At 47.4% G+C, this 19,963-nt stretch overlaps 1 protein-coding gene across 1 annotated transcript in view; it reads left to right on the forward strand.

The window, feature by feature from the left end:
- The first annotated feature begins 15,271 nt into the window (after window positions 1-15,271).
- Window positions 15,272-19,963, forward strand: part of KBTBD11 (kelch repeat and BTB domain containing 11) — a 113,906-nt gene continuing 109,214 nt past the window's right edge. Inside the window, exon 1 of the mRNA XM_078647921.1 lies at window positions 15,272-15,408. The gene's annotated coding sequence lies outside the window, so the exon portion shown is untranslated. The remainder of the gene's footprint in view (window positions 15,409-19,963) is intronic.

Below are 19,963 nucleotides of genomic sequence, written 5' to 3' on the forward strand. Positions count from 1 at the left end.
AACTAGAGCACTATTCTTAGGATTGTCTGTTACAGAACGTAGGGGGTAGACTTCATGCGCATATATGAACATTGTCCTGTATGCCCACACAGAACCATTGTGACTGAATGGCAGGACCAGATAAGGGATACCTTTATCCGTTGTGTGAGGCATAAGACCACACACCCAACAGTTAGTTGTGTTCATTACTAGTTGGTGTTGGTGCAAAAGCTGAACAAAGGAGTTATTAATAAACTCTAATCTCCTAGCTGATTCGTGTTCAGGAAGGGGTTGAAAAGAGTGTGGGAAACAGTAGAAGGAGGAGGTATAAGCGATGTAGTGGGTGCAAATGTTACTCGTAAAGAGAATAACACATAACTTATTAAAAATATCATCACACTGAATAGCATGAAAATGCACAATATCAAAAAGCTTTTCTTTGTCATTATTTTTCAAATCTTGTGTTTAAAGTTCATTTCCTTGGCAGGTCTCTCCATCTCGAGAAACTCCATCCTCTCTAAAGTGCTGCCCGTGATGGGAGGTTGATTCTGCTGAGGAATGCTTCTGTCAGTCCAGGGCAACTCCCTTAGACCAACCAGAACTGCTGTCCTAACGTCGTCAGCTGCACCCCAAAGACTTTGGGCAATCGCGGCCCTAGCAGCGGAACCCGGATGGCGGTTCGAAAAACAAAAATAAGCAAGTTTCTCAGATGGGAGAGCTGCACTTTCAAAAATAGTACTTGGAGGGAAAAAAAGTTTTTTTTATTTGTCCATAGGTCTCGGCCTCAAATTGTAGCGCTTTTTCCCGGGTACTGTCTGATCCTGAAACAGGAGTTCAGGCTCTGTAGTGTTCAATGGAATTGACGGTGATACAGCTGGTTGCAAAAGTTTATCGCTCTCTTGTTCAGTAAGTGTTCCTTTTACTCGTGCATCACTGAAGGGCAGAAAACGTGGCACAGTTTCAGTTTCTGAGTCGGCGACACCCTTCTGGACCCACTGGTCATATGGCAGAGGCAGAGGGATCCGTTTGCAATGGATCCCGTGGATCCAGTTTGCCTTCCCCTCCACTCGAACAGCTGATCTCGTGGAAAGAAGGACGAGGTGCGGTCCGGTCCACCTGGGCTGGTCGTTTTTGTTTCGCTGGAAGTTCTTGACCAGCACCCAGGATCCAGGGTCGATCTGATGTCCTGGAGTCTCAGAGACCGGAGGCAGGGTGTCGTGAACCTGTTGATGCAAAACACGCAATTTAGCCGTCAATTCTTACAGATAATCAAGCAAAACAGGGTGTTCGAGTTCGCTGAACTTAGTGGGCCTTGGCACTCCCCATATGTTGGCCGGGCGGCCAAAGACAATCTCATAGGGACTAAGTTTCACTCGTGAATGCACAGTCATTCTGGTTGATAGGAGTGCTAAGGGTAGAGCATCAGGCCATTTAAGACCTGTGCTCGCTTGAATTTTGGCCAATTTTAACTTAAGCGTGCCATTATAACATTCTACTAATCCAGCTGATTGGGGGTGATTTGCAGCGTGGAACCTTTGTTGAATGCCTAGCCCTTCACACACTCTCTTCATCACTCGACCCACAAATTCACTCCCATTATCACTCCAGACCATGCTAGGCATTCCAAACCTGGGGAAGAACTCTTTAACAAGGGCTTTAGCTGTGGATAAGGCAGTGTTGTCTTTTAGGGGCTATGCTTCCACCCATCTTGAGAAGGCACAAACAACAACAAGTACGTATTTTAAATTGTTGCACCTCTCCATGTGAATGAAATCTAGCTGCAAAACCTCGAACGGGTACGTAGGAGGTGCAAAATGACCAGCTGGAGTTGGGGTTCCCCTACCAGGATTGTGTTTCAGACACACCATGCAATTCTTGACGACATTCTCTGCACACTTGGGAATTCCTGAATTTTGCCATACTGGAGCCAACAACTTGCAAATCCCTTTCACACTGATATGAGCCATTCCATGAGCCATTGTAACCACTGCAAGCACATATGCATCGGGTAACAACCATCTCTGATGCTCTGACAATTCAATCCAACAACCATTTGCATCCATTCTACCCGTACTTTCTCTCCACATGCTCAACTCTTTCTCTGTAGCCGCAGCTTGAATAGACTTCACACTCTCTATCGTGTCCTCACACATTCCAACATCACCAACCCATCTTGCAGGGCCTGCAACATACATTCGGCTCATTACATTCCTTGCAGTTTCTTTCGCGATTTCGTCAGCAAATGCATTTCCACGACCAACATCATCGGTCACCTTCTTGTGAGCACTACATTTCACAAGCGCCACTTGCAGAGGCATGGTCAGTGATTCAAGAAGCTCATTCACCAACTGACCATGCTGAATCTTAGCTCCATGCGAAGTCAGGAACCCACGTTCTTTCCACAATCGTCCAAAACTATGAGCCACACCGAATGCATACTGGCTATCGGTATAGATAGTCACTTTCATTCCTTTAGACAACGCACATGCTCTTGTAAGTGCAATCAATTCTGCTGCTTGAGCTGAATTATGTGGAATACGTGCAGTTTCAAAAATTGTATGCAAAGTCGTGACAGCATATGCTGCAGTCGTGTCACCATTCGGAAGCTTGAAGCATGAACCATCCACCCATAATGTACCATCACATTCAGCAAGAGGAGTGTCCCTAAGATCTATTCTCCCTTTCGTTTCTTCTTCTGTTCTAAGAAAACAATCATGCTGTTCTGAAGCATCTAATTCCTCTACAATTGGCAACAACATAGCTGGGTTTAAAGTGTTGCACCTTTTTATGTGCACATGACTAGCTAACAATGTTAATTCGTAACCTGACAATCGAGCACTAGTTAAGTGCTGTGTCTTGGTTCTATTTAACAACGTGTCTACTGCATGTGGGACCATCACGACTAGCGTATTGTTCATTACTAGACCAGCAGACTGTCGAATAGAAACAGCTGCTGCCGCTGTGGCTCTTAAACAACTTGGCAACGCTCTAGCTACTGGATCCAAAGTCGACGAAAAATATGCACATGGACGCTGTTTGTCCCCAAACAACTGAGTCAACACTGACAATGCACAACCTTCCTTCTCATGGACATACAATGTAAAGGGCTTACTGTAGTTGGGGGTACCTAACACAGGAGCCGAACATAATGCTGTGCGCAATTCAGAAAAACTTTCCTGACACTCTTCAGACCAAGGAATGGGATTGGGTGTATCTTTACACGTTAATGCCACCAAAGGTTTGGCTAATAACGAAAAATTTGGTATCCATTGCCTGCAATATGATGTAATGCCCAAGAAAGCACACACTTCTCTCTGTGTTCTTGGCACACTCAATTTCGCTATTGCCTGAATTCTTTCTGGGGTCAGTTTCCTTCCCTCCTTCGATAAGAGATGACCTCAGTAGGTCACTTCTTGTCGACAATATTGCAATTTTGAGAGAGACACTTTGTGGTGCAAATCACACAAATGACTCAACAATGACAATGTGGCTTCCTTACAGATTTCCTCAGTATCTGTAGCAACAAGCAAATCATCCACATACTGAATAAGGGTAGCACCTTCATGTAAAACAATTGTATCAAGCTGTGTTTTTAAAGCTTGACTGTATATTGATGGACTTTCACAGTAGCCCTGTGGAGCTCGTTTAAAGCGGAGGCTGCGACCTCCTAAACTGAAACCAAAAATATCCCTACTCTCCTCAGCAATCGGGATGCTGAAGAAAGCATTCTTCAAGTCAATCACCGAAAACCAGGTGGCAGAAGCTGGAATCATAGTCAATAGGGCAGTAATGTAGGGGACAACTGGAAATTGTGGTACAACTATTTTATTGACCTCTCTAAGATCAATTACGAATCTGTAAACAGGTGGCTGGGAAGGGTCAGTTCGCTTAAAAACAGGCAGAACAGGGCTATTGCAAATGTTGCCTCTTGTCTCTTCAATGACATCTTTTCCAATTAGATCGTAAACGATCGCTAGCAAAGCTTTTTCACCTTCACTAGAGATTTTGTATTGGGGAAATCGTGGCATTCTAACATTGGCTTTCAATGTTACAACATATGGTGGTATTTCCAAAAGACCTACATCATTAGGACCAGTAGCCCAAAGAATATTAGGGAGAGATGACAATTCTGTTGGAAGTTTGTCTCTCGACAAATACATTGGAGAAACCACTTTTTTACCCAGTGTAAGTTGTACTCCAGAAGGAGAACAGTACAAAGTCGCATACAATCTTTTTAGCAAATCTAATCCTAGCAAGTTTTCACCACAACCTGTTGTCAGAATAAGGGGTGCTTCGAATTCACAAGGTCCAACAGAAAGGGACAAAGGGTCAGAAATCGGATTTCTAACTGGGGCGCCAGAAAAACCTACTGATACATTCATTTCGCCAGACAAAGGTGCGCCAGGGAGTTTGGAGTGCATAATAGAACTCTTTGTAGCACCAGTATCCAACAGAAAAGGCTCTGACACACCTGATGTAATCACCTCAACGTAAGGTCCACTCTGATCTACTGGAACTGAAACAACTCCCTCTCTTTGTCTATGGCTGTCCTAGCAATCATTACCTTCCCAATGCTCATCTTCTGTATAGTAATCATCAGCATAGTACTGAGCTGTCCTACCAGATGCGTTATTCTGCTGACCGAACCTATTTATAGAATTTTGAGGTGGAAGAGACCGTGTGTTCTGGGGGAAATTTCCACGTCCTCTACCTCTAGACGCTTGCTGAACACCTCTACCTCTTGTGTTTGAAACACCATTCGCGCGCTGTAACAAAATAGGGCAGCTATACTTAAAATGACCCTCTTCCTTGCAATACGAACACTGGTTGGGGCCTACAGGAACACGTGGCTGAGTATACTCGACTCTTTGCGAGGTCCTCTGATACTGTTGAGGCTGCTGATAATTATTCTGATAGTTACTCTGACCACTATTATTTTGACCACCACTATTCTGGCCACCACCACCACGTGGCGGATATGCTTGCTGTAACAAAACCTTTGTTTTCAACTCTTTTTTCTGCTCTATCTTTCTCGTCTTTGTCCCGATTTTCGTAATATTGTGCAGTAGCCAATATCTGTGCTGAAGAGGAAACTGCCCAAGAACTCTCTGAATCTTTCAACTTTTTACACAACTCTGGAATGCTGATTGTGCACGAATTTATCGACGAACAAACGCTGACCACCTTCTGTGCTCATATCTTGACCACTGTGGTCGACAAAAGTCTCTTCAAACCTGGTGAAGAAATCTGAGACTGTTTCATCTTTCTTCTGCTTACATGCAGACAATTTATCCCAATTTATTCGCATGGCAGGCATTAAAGTCTTCATGTAATTAATAATCCTACCAGGGAGATCTGCTACTATAGGCTCAGGCTTAACACCACCAACTTGTCGGGCATCTGCAGCAGTAATATTAGCCCATGAGTCACCTAACTCCTGATCATGATCTGTATGACGAATCTTACCCCATAAAGGCTGTGGAACAACATTCCCAAATAACATATCGATATCGGCTAAATTCATGATACATGACCCTACAGTCTGTGACAACTCTTTGTAATACCCTGCGGGATTTTTACGGGGATCAGGTAATGTCTGTTTAAGGGCTAAAACTTCAGCTCGCCTCCATGGGACATGTACCCACACCCGCTGGAAATGAGGCTGAATAGGTGGGTTAGCTTGTAGGTCCCCTTCCCTCCACTGTGGGGGAACCTCTCTCATGGGGTACTGTCGCGCCTTTTTCCTACCAGATGTGCCATGCTCAAATAGCGACTGAGAAGTGCCCCCCTAACTCCGAAATGACAACAATGTCTCAACCGCTCTCTCGACATCGGGACCTACGATCATGCCCTCTGCGAACTCGAACCGCACACGACACAACTTGGGCGGGTTGTATTCCAGATCATTGTCTTCCAAATCCTCACAGAGAAAAACACACATTTGTTCAAAAACGTATCCCTGCTTCGGTGCTTCCCATTGACGGAAGACTTCCATGACAGACTCTACATCATACCTTACAGTGTCCATAACCCATTTATGCGCTAAACGATTCAGTAAATCTCTCTCTCGATAGTCAGGCAGTTGACTTCGCAACTGTCTTCGTTCCATGTTAGGGGTCGTAGTAGGCGACCCGAAAAGAGGTGAGAAAAGATTAGTAACAGTGTTGGCCATTCTCTTTCGAACGGAAGGAGAAACTGACGGAAGAACGGGTGGAAAAACAGGGTGAGATAAGGCAGGGGCAGAAGCAGTAGCAGAGGGATCATTAGGAGAAATAGAAGGTGCACTAGGCAAAGTCGTAGAAAGCACAGGTGAAGCAGATGTGATCGGTGGGCCTTGAGGAGGCTGCACCGAAGGAGCAGGAGCCAGCTGAAGAACAGCTGGTGGGTGCTGTGGAGGAACAGGAGGCAATGCAATCACAGGTTGCGCAACTAAAGGTTGCGGAGGTGCCGTGGCATTTTGCGCATAGGGGGGTGGCGAACTTAATAAATGCGACATTAAGGGATCTTTTTCAAGCCCTTTTGCTGCATCTTGCTGAGGAGGTGGCAAAACTGGATAGCATTTATCTATTACCATTTTACGTTGCCTGTGCAACTGCTCACTCATCTGTTCTTCTTCATTGTCTTTAAACTGCATAGCAGCTTGCATTATCGAAATTCCCCCTTCTCTCTTATTTTTCTTCGCTAATTTAATTTCCTTCTGTTTGGCTTCCTTACGCCATAGGCGGAAAGAGTCAAACATCGCCGGCCGGGCTTTCTTTTTGAAAAGTTTAACTTCGAGGTTATCTAAGATTTCGGTATCAAAGCTACCATATTGGGGCCATTTTAAAACACCATCTTTTCTGGTGTATTTGATCCACACTTCATTGTATGTGATGGGGCCTACTCCATGTTTCACATATAACTCGTAAGTTGGAGTTCCAACCGGAGGAACCGGACATGAGTCCTCCAATCGGGAATCCCTATTATTACAACCAAGACAAAACAAATTTCCAAGTCTAAGACCAGGCATCTTCGCTCTCTAGTCTAGCTCCAAACTTCAAAGGATTATCGATTACGATATTTCTCGTGAATACACGAGTCCTTCGGCTTTGGCACTTGCAAGTTCCAAATTAAAACCAACTAAGGACTGGGAGACGCTCCACTTATACTTAACTGAAATATCGTCACCAGAAGACTCGTCTTATCGTTTCGCTCTACCAAACTTCAAGGGTCCAAATCAGGGCGATAGCCAGGGCAGCAGTCCTTCGTAGCCGTTGGGAAGCGGGGAACCTCGCAGCAAAGACCTTCGGACCACGTCGACATGCAGGGGTCGATGAAGTGGTTGGCCGTCCTCCAGAATTTTCACACGAAGCTCCTCACGAACCTCTGGCTGGACTGGTACCGCTGGTATCGCCCTAAACGTTGGGCGCCAACTGAGGTACTGGGTTTTTCAGATCCGGTACCAAACCGGTAACCCAGCAGTGCCAGGGTATACCCAAAGACCTCGGATTCTTTCCTGATTCAGACCACAGAAACTCAGAGTCTTCTAGGTGAAGTCAAGGATCGATTTTATTGGCTGCAACCAAGGTAACAAGCGTCCTAGAAGTACAACACACGGGATGTATATTCTCAGGAGACTGCTCAAATTTACAAAGCCAGGCTTCTCCTTTTATACAAAATATTAAGCTTCAGGCAAACATTCTTGGGTTTACAGTATACTATTCACATTTTTTCGTTACAAAGGAAAAGCAGAGTCATGATGACATGTCCATATTTCAGTTCGTCCAGCCCACAACAAATCATCCGGCAAGGCCCAACATTTCATCAGATATCGATGGACCCCCAATAAAAATGGGCACCTCCCCATCATAAAGCAAGTGAGAGAGAAAAGAGCAGGGACAGGTGTGAGCAAGATTCGGCAGGGTGTGTGCAATGAAATGGGTTTATGGCCTGTTGTGCCTTGATGCTATCTCATTCGGCCACTGGGAGAGGAACTGACCAAACAGGTTCGGCCTGGGGCAATGGTTTCAACCTGCCCAGGTCAGAGAAAAGTCAATTAAGGTGTACGTGTCCTTTGGAATCGAATTTAGCTGTATTATAAGCCTATGTCAGGGCAACCCACAAAATGGCTGCCGTACACAAAATGGAAGACAAGGGTTCAAGACGAAAATGACGATTTCGAGGTGAAATCGTCACTCGAATATGACGAAAATGCTTGTACATAGTGTACTAGCCATTTTCGGTCTTTTGATATAAAAATCGTCATGCTACGACGAAGTTTTATTCACGAGTTCAGAATTTTCAGAACCACACTTGTATATTAAGGAAATTGTTTTGTCTGGTAAATGGACATCCAAAATCCTGTCCTCCAAAGGCGATGCTTCAGGAGGAGCTGTCCCCTTAGGTAGAAGTGATTGAAGTGAGTGTAGGACCTGTGCGTATCGGAAATATTCAGTGTCCGCCAGCTCATATTTTATTTGTAGTGTGGTGAAGGACTTGACCCCTCCCCAAATGTCTTTAACATGTGAAATTCCAATGAGGTCCCACCTTCTGAACCCTTTTGACCTCCATAGGTTGCCTAGTTTTTCAGAATCCCAAAGTGGGGTTCCTAGTGTCAATCCTGTCAAAGCTGTCAATGGTCAATCCATCCAAGAGCGTTAGTAGTGTCTTGCCAAATTTGAATGGTGTGTTTGGTGGGGCCTGTCAGTGTGTATTGTTTAGGTCGCGAATATAATGCCCTGCTGTAGTTGCCTCCGGGAAGAAGTAATCTATCCATGGCATAGCCAGGAGCGTCACCTCGACCATATGTGCCATGATTGATGGCCGTAAGATGCGCTGCTCAGTAGTATTTTTTTAATGTCGGGGAGGCTGATGCCACCGTTGTACCAGTTCAAGGTCAACTTATTCAGGGCGATGCAAGGTCTTCCGTCCCATAGCAGGTCTCTCTGGAGGCCCTCCACCTCCTTGAAATAATGCGCTGGTACAGGGTCCAGGGTGTTCTGCAGGGTGTAGAGGAATCTAGGCAAAGACATCATTTTAAACCTAGCAGCTCTGCCCAGGAGGGAGAGGGGAAGCGATTTCCAGCTGATATTGTCTTTTTTGAGTTTAGGCAGGGGTGGAAGAAGATTTTGGGCGTAACGGATTGAGGGATCAAGAGAGATAAAAATCCCTAAATACTTAATACAGACAGTGTTAATCTGAATTGGGCAGTCTCTTGGGGGGATGGGACTTACCCAAATTGACAGTGAATCCAGAAAATCTGCTGAATACTGCCAAAATATCTAATACCACTATCAGGGATTTCGTAGGGGAGGCCAAGTAGAGCAAGATGTTGTCGGCGTAGAGTGAGATGCGATCTTCCCAGTCAGGGGACCATCTCAGGCCTCGAATCATGGGATCTTGTCGGATCCAAGCTGCTAGTGGTTCTAGGGCTAGGGCAAAAATGAAGAGGTGAGACTGGCATCCCTGATGGGTTCCACGACTGAGTAGGAACGTGGTTGACAGTTTATTATTGACCACCACCTGAGCCAGTGGCTAATTGTACAAGAGACACACCCATTGGATGTACTTCGGGCCAAACGCCATCGTTGCCAAAACTTCCCAGAGGTAGGGGCATTCAACGGTGTTGAATGCCATGGTAGCGTTCAGGGACACGATCACAGCTGGCTCTTGAATGGTAGGTGCTCTGCCCAACACCCCATGGATTCTACGCAGGTTCAAGACCGTGTTTCTGTGGGGCATAAAGCCAGATTGATCTGGGTGCACTAAGCTACTTATTATTTTAATCAGGCGATTGGCTAAGAGCTTTGCCAGGATTTTAGGTTCGGCGTTTAGGAGGGAAATTGGCCTGTTTGAGGCACAATCAGTCTTGGGTTTTCCTTCTTTATGTATGGTGACTATGGTGACTATTCTCTGTTCCTTGGGCAATGTCCCACGCTCCCTGGATTCCTCAAACATAGATTTTAGGTATGGTGCAAGTTTATCGGGTCGTAGTTTATATTTCTCGATGGGGATGCCATTTGGACCAAGAGCCTTACCCGGTTTCAATGTGTGAATTGCTTGTGCTATTTCATCCATTGTCAAGTCACTGTCCATAAAGTTACGGTCCTCTGAGCAGAGACAAGGGAGCCTAATGTCTTGAAGTAGGTCATGGGAGTCCTCTTTGGTGTATGAGGTTACTGTTGTGTATACATTCTGGAAATTGCTGGCAAACCTGTCTACTATTTCTTGAGGCTCAGCGAGAGAGGTGTCCCCATGTACTTTGAGTTCTGGGCCTAGTCTGCTCACCCGGTCTTTTTTGTCCAGCCATGCTATGAGTTTCCCTGCTTTGTCACCCAGGTCGTAAATTCTACCCTGGCGCTCCCTGACCAGAATTTTGACCTTATCTGTGACTAGGGCCTTATAATCTTGTTGTTTCAGGCTCAGTAAATGGAGCTTTTCCAGTGTCACTCCAGATTCCAGGTCTCCCACTAACCTATAGATTTCGGCCTCTATGTCTAGGACTTCTTTTTGTTTATCTTTCTTCATACCAGTGATCAATAACAGGGCCTGACCCCGAATTACGGCCTTGAATGCCTCCCATAAGGAATGGGATAAGGACATGGACCCCACATTTTCGGAGAAGTAATCGTCCATGGCCTTAAGGAGGTTTTTACGGAGTTTTGGATCACGAAGGTACCAGGGATTGATTGGAGCTAGTCTACCCACCGTAACCTGGTTAAGAACTATGTGTACACTGGTAAGTGGTCGGAGATGCCCCTGGCTAAGTGCCTGATATTGTGTATGTATGTGACTTGTGCTGCGGGGACCAAACAATAATCTAGAGGGTAAAGGCTATGATGCGCCCCGGAGTGGAAGGTGTGTTGTATCTGGTCCGGGTGGTATGTTCTCCACCCATCTAACAGTCCCGTAGCGTTAAGAAAATCAGGCAGCCAGCGGGAAGAGGGTCCCACCTCCCGTGGGGAATATCGGTCCAGTGTGCCCAAGACCACTGCATTAAAGTCGCCCCCAAGGACCAGGAGACCATCCAGAATGGTGTGTAGGACCGAGCCCAGATCTACAAAGGTGGATCCCTGCAAGCCTGGAGGTACATATAGGGACATGAATGTGATAGGACGGCCCTCCCATGTGCCTGAAACACCAACATATCTGCCCCACTCATCTGTCCAAACGGAGCTCACGGCCAGGGGGAGTGTGTTCTTCACCATGATACCCACACCCCGGGAGCCGGAGGTGAATCCTGCATGGGGGACCATTTTGTACCCCCTTCTGTGCATCGATTTACAAAGATTCCCGACGAGGTGCGTCTCTTGAAGCATGACAATATCCGGGGCCTGCCGTTTAAAATATTGGAGAACTACGCTACGTTTGATCTTGTCCCCGAGACCGTTTACATTCCAACTCAACATTTTAACATTTTTGTCCCCCATTGCACTCATTGTTTAATTTGCAAGTTGCAGTATCCTCTGTAGAAAAGACAAAATAAAATACTGTTGCAAAAACCATAATGACAACTAACACAAACCCCCAACCCAACTACCCCCCACCCTGCTGCCCTGCACTCTGGGCGTGGACCTGCCCATGTAAAACTTGCAGAGTGCCTGTTGCCCTATAGTAGAACTAAAAGCAGAAAATGTAAGGACGTGACATCCCATTGTCCTGTTCCCTCCCTCGAAAATAATAACCATAAAGTTCCCCAGGTGAGTCACGCACCGCAGTTCTGGGTGTCGGAAGCCCCCCCCCCGGAGGTCCGGCCGTTACATGGCCCATTACCTGTCTCGGCCTGTCTATGAATTGTACCGTGCTGGGAAGTCATTGTGTCCATTTCAGCCCCATCAGCCATGGGCCTGAGAGGCAGCTTCACCCTCCGCATTGCGATCTTGTGGGGCGCAACCCTTACGGTGTTCGAGCCAGTCAGCCGCTTCCTCCGGTTGTTCGAAGAACCAGGTTTTTCCTTCCGCCTCCACTCGAAGGCGCGCCGGGAATAGCATGGAGTATTTCAGTCCCTTCTCTCTGAGTTTATGTTTCACCATGGTGAATGACCTTCTCTGTCTCTGCACCCGTTGTGTGAAGTCTGGGAAGAAGGAGACGTCTGCGTTCTCATAACGGAGGGCAGTTCCCATTCTAGCATTCTGGAGGATTATGTCTCTGTCCCGAAAATGTAGTACTCTCGCCAGTATTGGGCATGGGGGGCTCCCGGCTTGGGACAACCTCTGTGGACCCTGTGTGCCCTTTCAATGACAAAGAACTTACTGAGGCCTTTGGGCTGTAAATGTTGTAGGATAAGGTCTTCCACAGAGAGGTCCGGAGCCTGCCCCTCGACATTTTCTGTTACTCCTAAAATGCGCAGATTATTTTGATGCTGGCGCCCTTCATAGTCATCCAGTTTGAGCTCGGTAGTTTTGCGGAATGATTGTAGGTCGCGGATTTCCCCTAGAAGCTGGCCGACGTCTCCCACAAGACTAGACGTGGTAAGTTCTATCTGTTTGACCTTCTCATTAAGTTTGGTGAGGTCGACTCAGATCAGGTTGACCTGAATAGCGATGGTATCCATCTTATGTTCCAATGAGGTTTTAACACTAGTTATTGCATTCATAATGTCTTTCAATGATAACTCTTGGTATTCCCCTCCTTGCTCATTGGTGGTACTGCCCCCAGATTGTCGGCCTTGGAGCACGTCTTTGGGGAGGGTGTATCAATCTAATCTGTTGGACAGCATCGTTTTCGGCTCCCTCGCACCTGTGGATTTGCCTTTCTCCATTGTTGTCTGGAGGCCTCATGAGGGACTCACAATTTTGTAAGTTTCTGTCCATGGTGCCTGTCGTAAGTCTACACGGTGCGGTGGCAAGAGCTGGTCTCCTTTTATCTCCCACCAGGTGGACTGCAGGCAAGGCAGAACATAAAAAACGACAATACCCCACATGTCCCTGGAGTGGCTAGTCTTCTTTGGCGGCAGACAGTAATGGTTGGGGGAGAAGCTAGTCGCACCCGCTGCAGTGTTTAGACGACCCACCACCACACGAGTGCCAGAGTGGCGTACAGATGCAGGAGAGGTGAAAGACTGCTGCCCGGGAGGCTCCAAGCCCCACCTGAATGGATCGTAGATGCCCAGCGCTGTTCGCAGCTCACGCTCCCGCTGCCTACTGCCTCGCCACTGTGCCCCAGGGAAGACGGGGGGTGGCCTGTCCCCCACCCCCGGCCAAGCACCCGTGGAGTCTGTGGGCCCTTTCTGTATATTGCAGGTAACGGGGAGTGGGTGGAGGGTCCAGTCACCACTCTGGGAGCCCACCTCCACCTCACCTCACCTTCGATATTCTAAGCCCATTGAAGCTGGGCCGCAGCCTGTCTGGCCTCTCGCGCACCGGCACTTGTTCCTGCCGCTATGCGCTGCTCCCTCTAGGCCTCGGGTGTTGTCTATAGTGTCTGGGTTGGGACGGTGCCACTTCGGGGGACCCTGCTGGCCTCTGCGTTGTGCCCGATATGCCGCGAATGCGTGCAGAGTGCACGGGTGACACAGGCCAAACTTGCCGGTCTACCCAGCGGCCGCCACCAAAATTGAGCCCCTGGCTTCAGCGTTCGAACAGGCCCATCACCTGTGAGATCTGGAACTTCGTGCACAGGCAGTCTTCGGCAGCGGGAGTCGGTAGAGGACGTCCCGTTGCTTTCCAGTGCGTTCCCCTACTGCAAGGAACTGGATTTGGTTGTCGGATTAACGTGGGGAGGACAGGTTTCACGGAGCTAGAGGATTAGGTGGCCATTACGCTCCGGATCTTGGCCACACCCCGGCCTTTGTTATTCTTAATGATGCCCAGTGGAGTAGCAGGGGTTCCGTGGGCTGTAACGCAAGTGGGAAAAATGGGTCCCTATTCCACCAGGTTAATATTAACATGCTACCATATTTGGAGTAGTGCGACACACCAGGCGCGCAACGCCCATCGGGATTCAGTCAACCCCCCCACTTCCCATCGTGTGTGTCAGCCTGAGACAGCTTCCCGGGCTACACACAGACAGTTTTTGAGCTGTTGTGGTCTGGCGTCCGTCTTACTGCAGCTGAACCCGAGTACAGATCATTTATGTGTTAACGAGGCTTTGTAGTTCTTTAACCCCTTTTTAGAGACCCTGCATCTTCACTCTGCCGATTGCTGGAAGAATTACCCCCTCCCCCCAATGTTTATTAGCCCCCCCGAAATTTGACTAGTTGCTCCTCTGACTCACACCCTGGGTCCCTGTGCAACAGCACCTGCTGCACTATTCCTAATTACGCCCCTACCTATTATACATTTCGTGTATCGAGCTGTGCCAAGAAATCGTGTGAGTCTGCAAGTCAGGAGTGTTTTTTCTTTTTTAGGACAATTTTCGAAGTAAATTGCCTGTGGAGTTACTGTACATTTCTCATGCCCACCGGGATTACATTCTATGATGTACAGTGACTAATACTGTGTCCAAAATATGCAGATCTGGTCTGTGCCACTCGTTGACTATTCTATTCAATCCATTAAGTGAGCGAGACCCCTTTGGTCAGTTGTTGTTACTGCGCCTACTGCAGCTGCAACAGGTATTGTTGCAGGAAACGGGAAACGACAAAGGCAAAAAGACTGTACTATATGGAAGAGACAACGGAGGCATGCGTTGGCATAGCTTGCTATATACTGATCAGTCTCAGAGCATATCCCGTCCGAAATGCAGCAAAGAAGTGCACATTGTTGCTGCGCATAGTGTGAAATGCGAGGCAGCAAAGGTTAGAGTGAGGTAAGTGGGATACGATCAGTGCCGTTGTTGATTCATTTCCAGCCAAAATGTTCCATTGCCTTTACCCTATGCCACAGGCAGGGAAACAGCTCGGTTAGGTGTAGAGCGTCCAATGACGATCAAGGGTGTAGGGCGGTTGGCGGTCCCTTTCTTTGCAATGATGAAAAAAAGGTGCAGCTCTGCATTCAAACCCAAACAAAAGAACAGACACTGTTGTTAACAAGTACACAAACACAAAACTGGAATCGACTGTACCAGGATCAGTTGAAGCAAAGATACGCCTTTTGTATGCATGAACGTAATCGTGTGTAAATTATGAAAGGGGGCATTTCTTTTTCATAAATTAATCTGGCGTTTAGCGAGGTAGTTGCTGGGGTGGCTACTGTATACAGTTCACTGTCTTTGACAGTTCAATCATGTACGGCAGGGTGGCTGAATCCACTGCGAGTCAACCGCTGCACAGATCAGTATGTGTTGGCTCGGGGCACCCTGCCTTCTCCTGTCTGGGCAGCCCGAGCAGGAGGAGGGGAGGGAGGAGCCCTGCGCTGCCCGCCCCTTCTCAGCCACAGCTAGTAGGAGCCCGGGAGCCGAGTAGCAGCAGCCCCGGTGGCCTGTCAAGTTCAAGGCGCGCACAGCCAGTGGAATCTCCATCCCCTGGAGGAAACCTGGCCCGGCTGTGGACGTGGAGCTTGGCTACGCAAGGTACTGTACGTGTCCATAGACAGGGCGGCCTGGTACAGGGCAGAAGAGGCCGCCTGGCCACAGCAGGCTGGCGTATGGGAAAGGTGAGGCGTGCCACGGGTGGGAACGCGCTGCGGACACACGTGTGCTACTGAAATGAAAGCCTTATTATTTACCAGACAATGCAACACTGTTGACCACCCTAGCTGGTCAGCAGTCTGCGCCTTCTGATTAAAATATCGAGGAGCACGTAGGATGGGCAGAGAAACACAATTCTTGAAACCAGATTACGTTTCTCTGCTTGCTTCCAAGAGATGCATCACACGGTGATTCCCGTGGGTTGCGCCTATTGCGCATTCCTGTAATATAACTGAGTGTTCGTACTGTTGATAGGATGTGCTTGCGTGTATAGGGAGCATTCTTAAACTCGTTACTTACCTGGTACGTGCTAAGGGTGGCTGGCACTGTACCCCCCTTATCCCTCCATTACTGCACGCTAGCCGATCTGGCATGCTGCCCTGTATACTATCACTCAAAGTGCGTCTCTGCCATGTTGTGGCTGTCAGCTCACATCCATGGGCAGATCTCCTCCCCTCCCCCTACCTCCCTGACAGCTTAAATCCCCAGGCCTGCTGCACGCGCATGTTACATCCTGCTCACCGCATCTCGTTTTATTGTACAGTTTGAGGCACTGCTGGAACGCAAACACGCCCTAGCATTAATTGTAATGTTCTTTAATTGGTACAGATATTGAAAAACCCAGCCCAAACGTCTCGCACTCTTCTGAGCGCTTATCCAGCAGCCATGCCTCCGATAAAGCTAGTAACCAAGGAAACAATGGAGCCGCTCACGAGCCCTCATACATTAAGTTACGTAATGTGCTTTACTGTGCGCGGCGCTGGGTTTAACATTAACGTCACAGGAAAAGCACATTATTTCCCACCATTGTTTTAAGAAATAGCTCAAGCAGGAGTTTAGAAAAGGAATATCGCAATTGTGGAAAAAGCTTAAGACAAATTTTATCGGACCGATAAAACAGAGTGTTTATTTGCTGGACAGCATTAAATCTCTCGAGCTACCAAGTGACCACTCGACAGGTATTCCTTCTTTCTTCAATCTGTTTTCTATTAAGTCAAACGAGAGTTGCATTCCAAATTATAGCGCTTCGTAGTAGCAGTTGTAACCATATGTTTCAATATATGGTGTAATTCACATTGCTAAGATTATAGCACACACTTTTTCCATGTAACAATCCATAAATGAAGCAATGGGGTGATAGACTGCGCCATGTGGCAATTTTGCACGAAACATAGCACTCATGGAAATGGTAGTAAACTACAACATGATAGTATTTTACTAAGAGGCATGCTTACAAGTCCCGGCAGAGCAACTTGCTTCTCATTCCTTTACTTATAAAAATGTTCAACAAAGAGTGAAGTTTTCCTCCGCAAGAAATACTGCCGCAAAAGTATTTCATCCAGATTCTCCAGCTAATTTCCCGTTTTATACAGGGTGTAAATATTCATGATAATAAAACAAAAAAGTGAGTGTACGGATTTTACCCATCAGAGGGTCTAAGCCTAATTTTCCTTGCCTGACATTGACCCCTACTTTACCATCTGTAGTATTGGGTTTATAGTGTTTTGTAAAAAGTTATGTGTAAATGCATATACCTTTCCTTTTTTTCTTTCACATTTAAGGGCATAACACACAATTTTTACTTGTATATAAGTTTGAGCATTTCATGGAATTCAGTTGTTTTCAAATGCTGATATTTCATGAAAGCTGTGTTAACCTCATGGCATGTGAGCTCTGCTTAATAAAGAACGTACCTTCTACTGGTATAAGAAAACGTACTATACATTCCCATTTAGAATGTGACAATATCTTGATTTAAGAGGGCCAACTATTTGTCCTTTGAATGCTCATTTCCACTTTTCACTTATGCTTGTAGAATGATCGGTACACGTAAAGCACAATGTTCACAACCAGGTATATCCCACACATTTATGTGGAGTTCATATCCATTTTGCCCATTCCTATGTTATGCAATTATATTAGAGTAAACAATTAATTTGAGTCTACAGAAAGTTGTGATTCAAAATCCCGGTAGAGTTGCAGCTGAATTTTAACTAAGCTGTGGTTCGGAGAGAATCTCTCTCCTTTGTGGCCTCTGATAGGTATTGCAGTTGTTGTAAGTCATTACTTGTCAGTATTTTACCTCAGACATCATTACATTGAAGATATTACATCGCTTGGGCCTTTACGGTGTAGTAACTATAATTTGTGCCCTAAGGTAATCATAACTTGCACCCCCATCCATGCACAGCATTCCCATTAATAATTTAATTTCAAATGTTGCAGTGATATTATCAATTATGTCATAGAAGTTGTCACGAGTGATGTAATATGTGGGGTAATTGACAATGCATGACAAGGGCGCAGGCTATAGTTGCTTAGTTACTTTAGGGCATGAGCAATAGTATTTTGAGATAACTGGGAATTTCAGTGTTTTTTTAGTTTAAAAGATTGCATTGTCATTGAAATGTTCACCGAACTATAACATATTGGCCCTTTTGTTTGTTTCAGGGAATTTCTAGGTTTCTTTTTTTTTTGTAAAATTTTTATTTTATTTTGAGTTGCATAGGAAAATAAACAAAGGGCTGCGGGGGAACCGCACAGTACCCAAAATCAAGGTAAAATCCTTGTACGCACATCAGCAGTGACCCAAACCATATCATACGCATATCCAGTCCAGGCTCGAGACAACATATCAATTATGACCACTGTACACAGTGTTCTACCAGCTTATCATTAGGTCGGTCCAGCTAAGACGACCAGTGCCGCAATGTGCCGGACCCCAGACCTCCAAGTTCCATACAAGCGGTGCAGATAATCAATTCGTGGATCCTCCACAGCCCAAAAAACCAAAACAACCAACATCCCCATCCCACCCCCTCCCTCCCCCCCGGTGGTGACGCCATTCACTCAACACTCAATCATATCCACATTACACTTGAAAGAGGTGCATCGACCTCAAAGAAGCCGGACATACGGCCGAGGGCAACCCCTTAGAAAGAAACGTAACCAGAGGACCCCACTGATATCGGAAATTCTTATACTGGCCCAGGAAGATGTCCGCCACTCTCTCCAGACTGAGCAACCTCCACAGCCGCGCATGCCACAATGAGACCGCCGGGGCCTCCTTCTTCTTCCAGGCCGCAGCCAGTGTGAGCTTCGCTGCGCCGAGGCACAGCCACAAAATCTTTTTATCTGCCCTGGTCTGATAGACGAGGCCAGGGTCACGCAGCCCTAGCAGGACACAGGCCATAGAGTCATCAATGGGATAAGTCAATATGTCCTTCATGTGGGAGAGGATTTCCTCCCAGTACGGACGGATCACCGGGCAGTCCCACCAGATATGGCGGAAGTCCCCCAGAAGTCCGCAACCCCTCCAGCACTTATCCGAGGTCCCCGGGAAAATGCGGTGAAGCCTAGTCGGGCACATATACCATTGCATAACCGTTTTGAGGTGGGCTTCCCTCAAGTGCAAGGAATGGTTAAAGGACGTCAAGTCACGCCACAGCGCCGACCATTCCGCGTCCGAGACATCTCGCCCCAGCATTTCCTCCCATTGCCCCATATAACGAGGTCGAGGAGCTATCGTCGATTGAAGCAACAGCTGGTAAATGAAGGAAATGGCCCCCTTCATGGCAGACGTCCGCAAAATAAAGGCTTCAAACGGCGTCGGTGGTCTCGTAGCCGCCTCCACCACTCCAGGCGACGTAGCCCAGTAAAGCAGCTGAACATGCCGGAATTGTTCAGTCTGGGGGACCCCATAATCTCTCATACAGTTAGCGAAAGTGAGGGTGTCCAGGCCGTGGAACAAATGGGTCAACGCCCGACACCCCCCCTCCCTCCACACCGCAAACGGCCCTTCATGTAGCGCCGGCGGGAAAGCTGGGTTGTAATGCAAGGGCGTAAACGGCGAAGGGAACGTGGTCCAACGGTCATCTCCCGCCAGTGAGTCCCACACCTTCAACACCGTGCTGGTGGGAGTGCTGATATATGCATTGAGGGGGCGGTCCTTCTTCGGTTTCCAGGCCAGGTCCCAGATTGACCTACCGGCAACGCATCGGTCCATATGGAGCCAGTGTTTCTCGGAGGTCTGTTGCGACCACTCTACCAAAACTCTCAGTTGCGCCGCTTTGTAATATAACTGCAGGTCCGGGAGCCCAACCCCACCCTCTGATCTCGGTCGACGGAGAACTGCATAGGAGACCCGTGCCTGACCCCCCTGCCACACGAAACGCAATAAATAAGTCTTGAGGCGCCGAAAGAAATCGCTGCCCATGGGGATAGGCAAGGCTTGGAACAAATATAAGAATTTAGGGAGGAGGACCATCTTCACGGCATGGATTCTGCCCAGCCATGACAGAAATTTTGGCTTCCACCTGTCCAATTCCGCCCGGGATTTCGCCAGCAAAGATGGGAAATTGGCCTGGAACAGCCCGCCCACCGTCGGAGTCAGATGGACCCCCAGGTAGACAATCGAACCCGTGGCCCAGGCCAACGG

Source organism: Lissotriton helveticus, chromosome 6, assembly GCF_964261635.1.
Source record: "Lissotriton helveticus chromosome 6, aLisHel1.1, whole genome shotgun sequence".
Taxonomy (NCBI): Eukaryota; Metazoa; Chordata; class Amphibia; order Caudata; family Salamandridae; genus Lissotriton; species Lissotriton helveticus.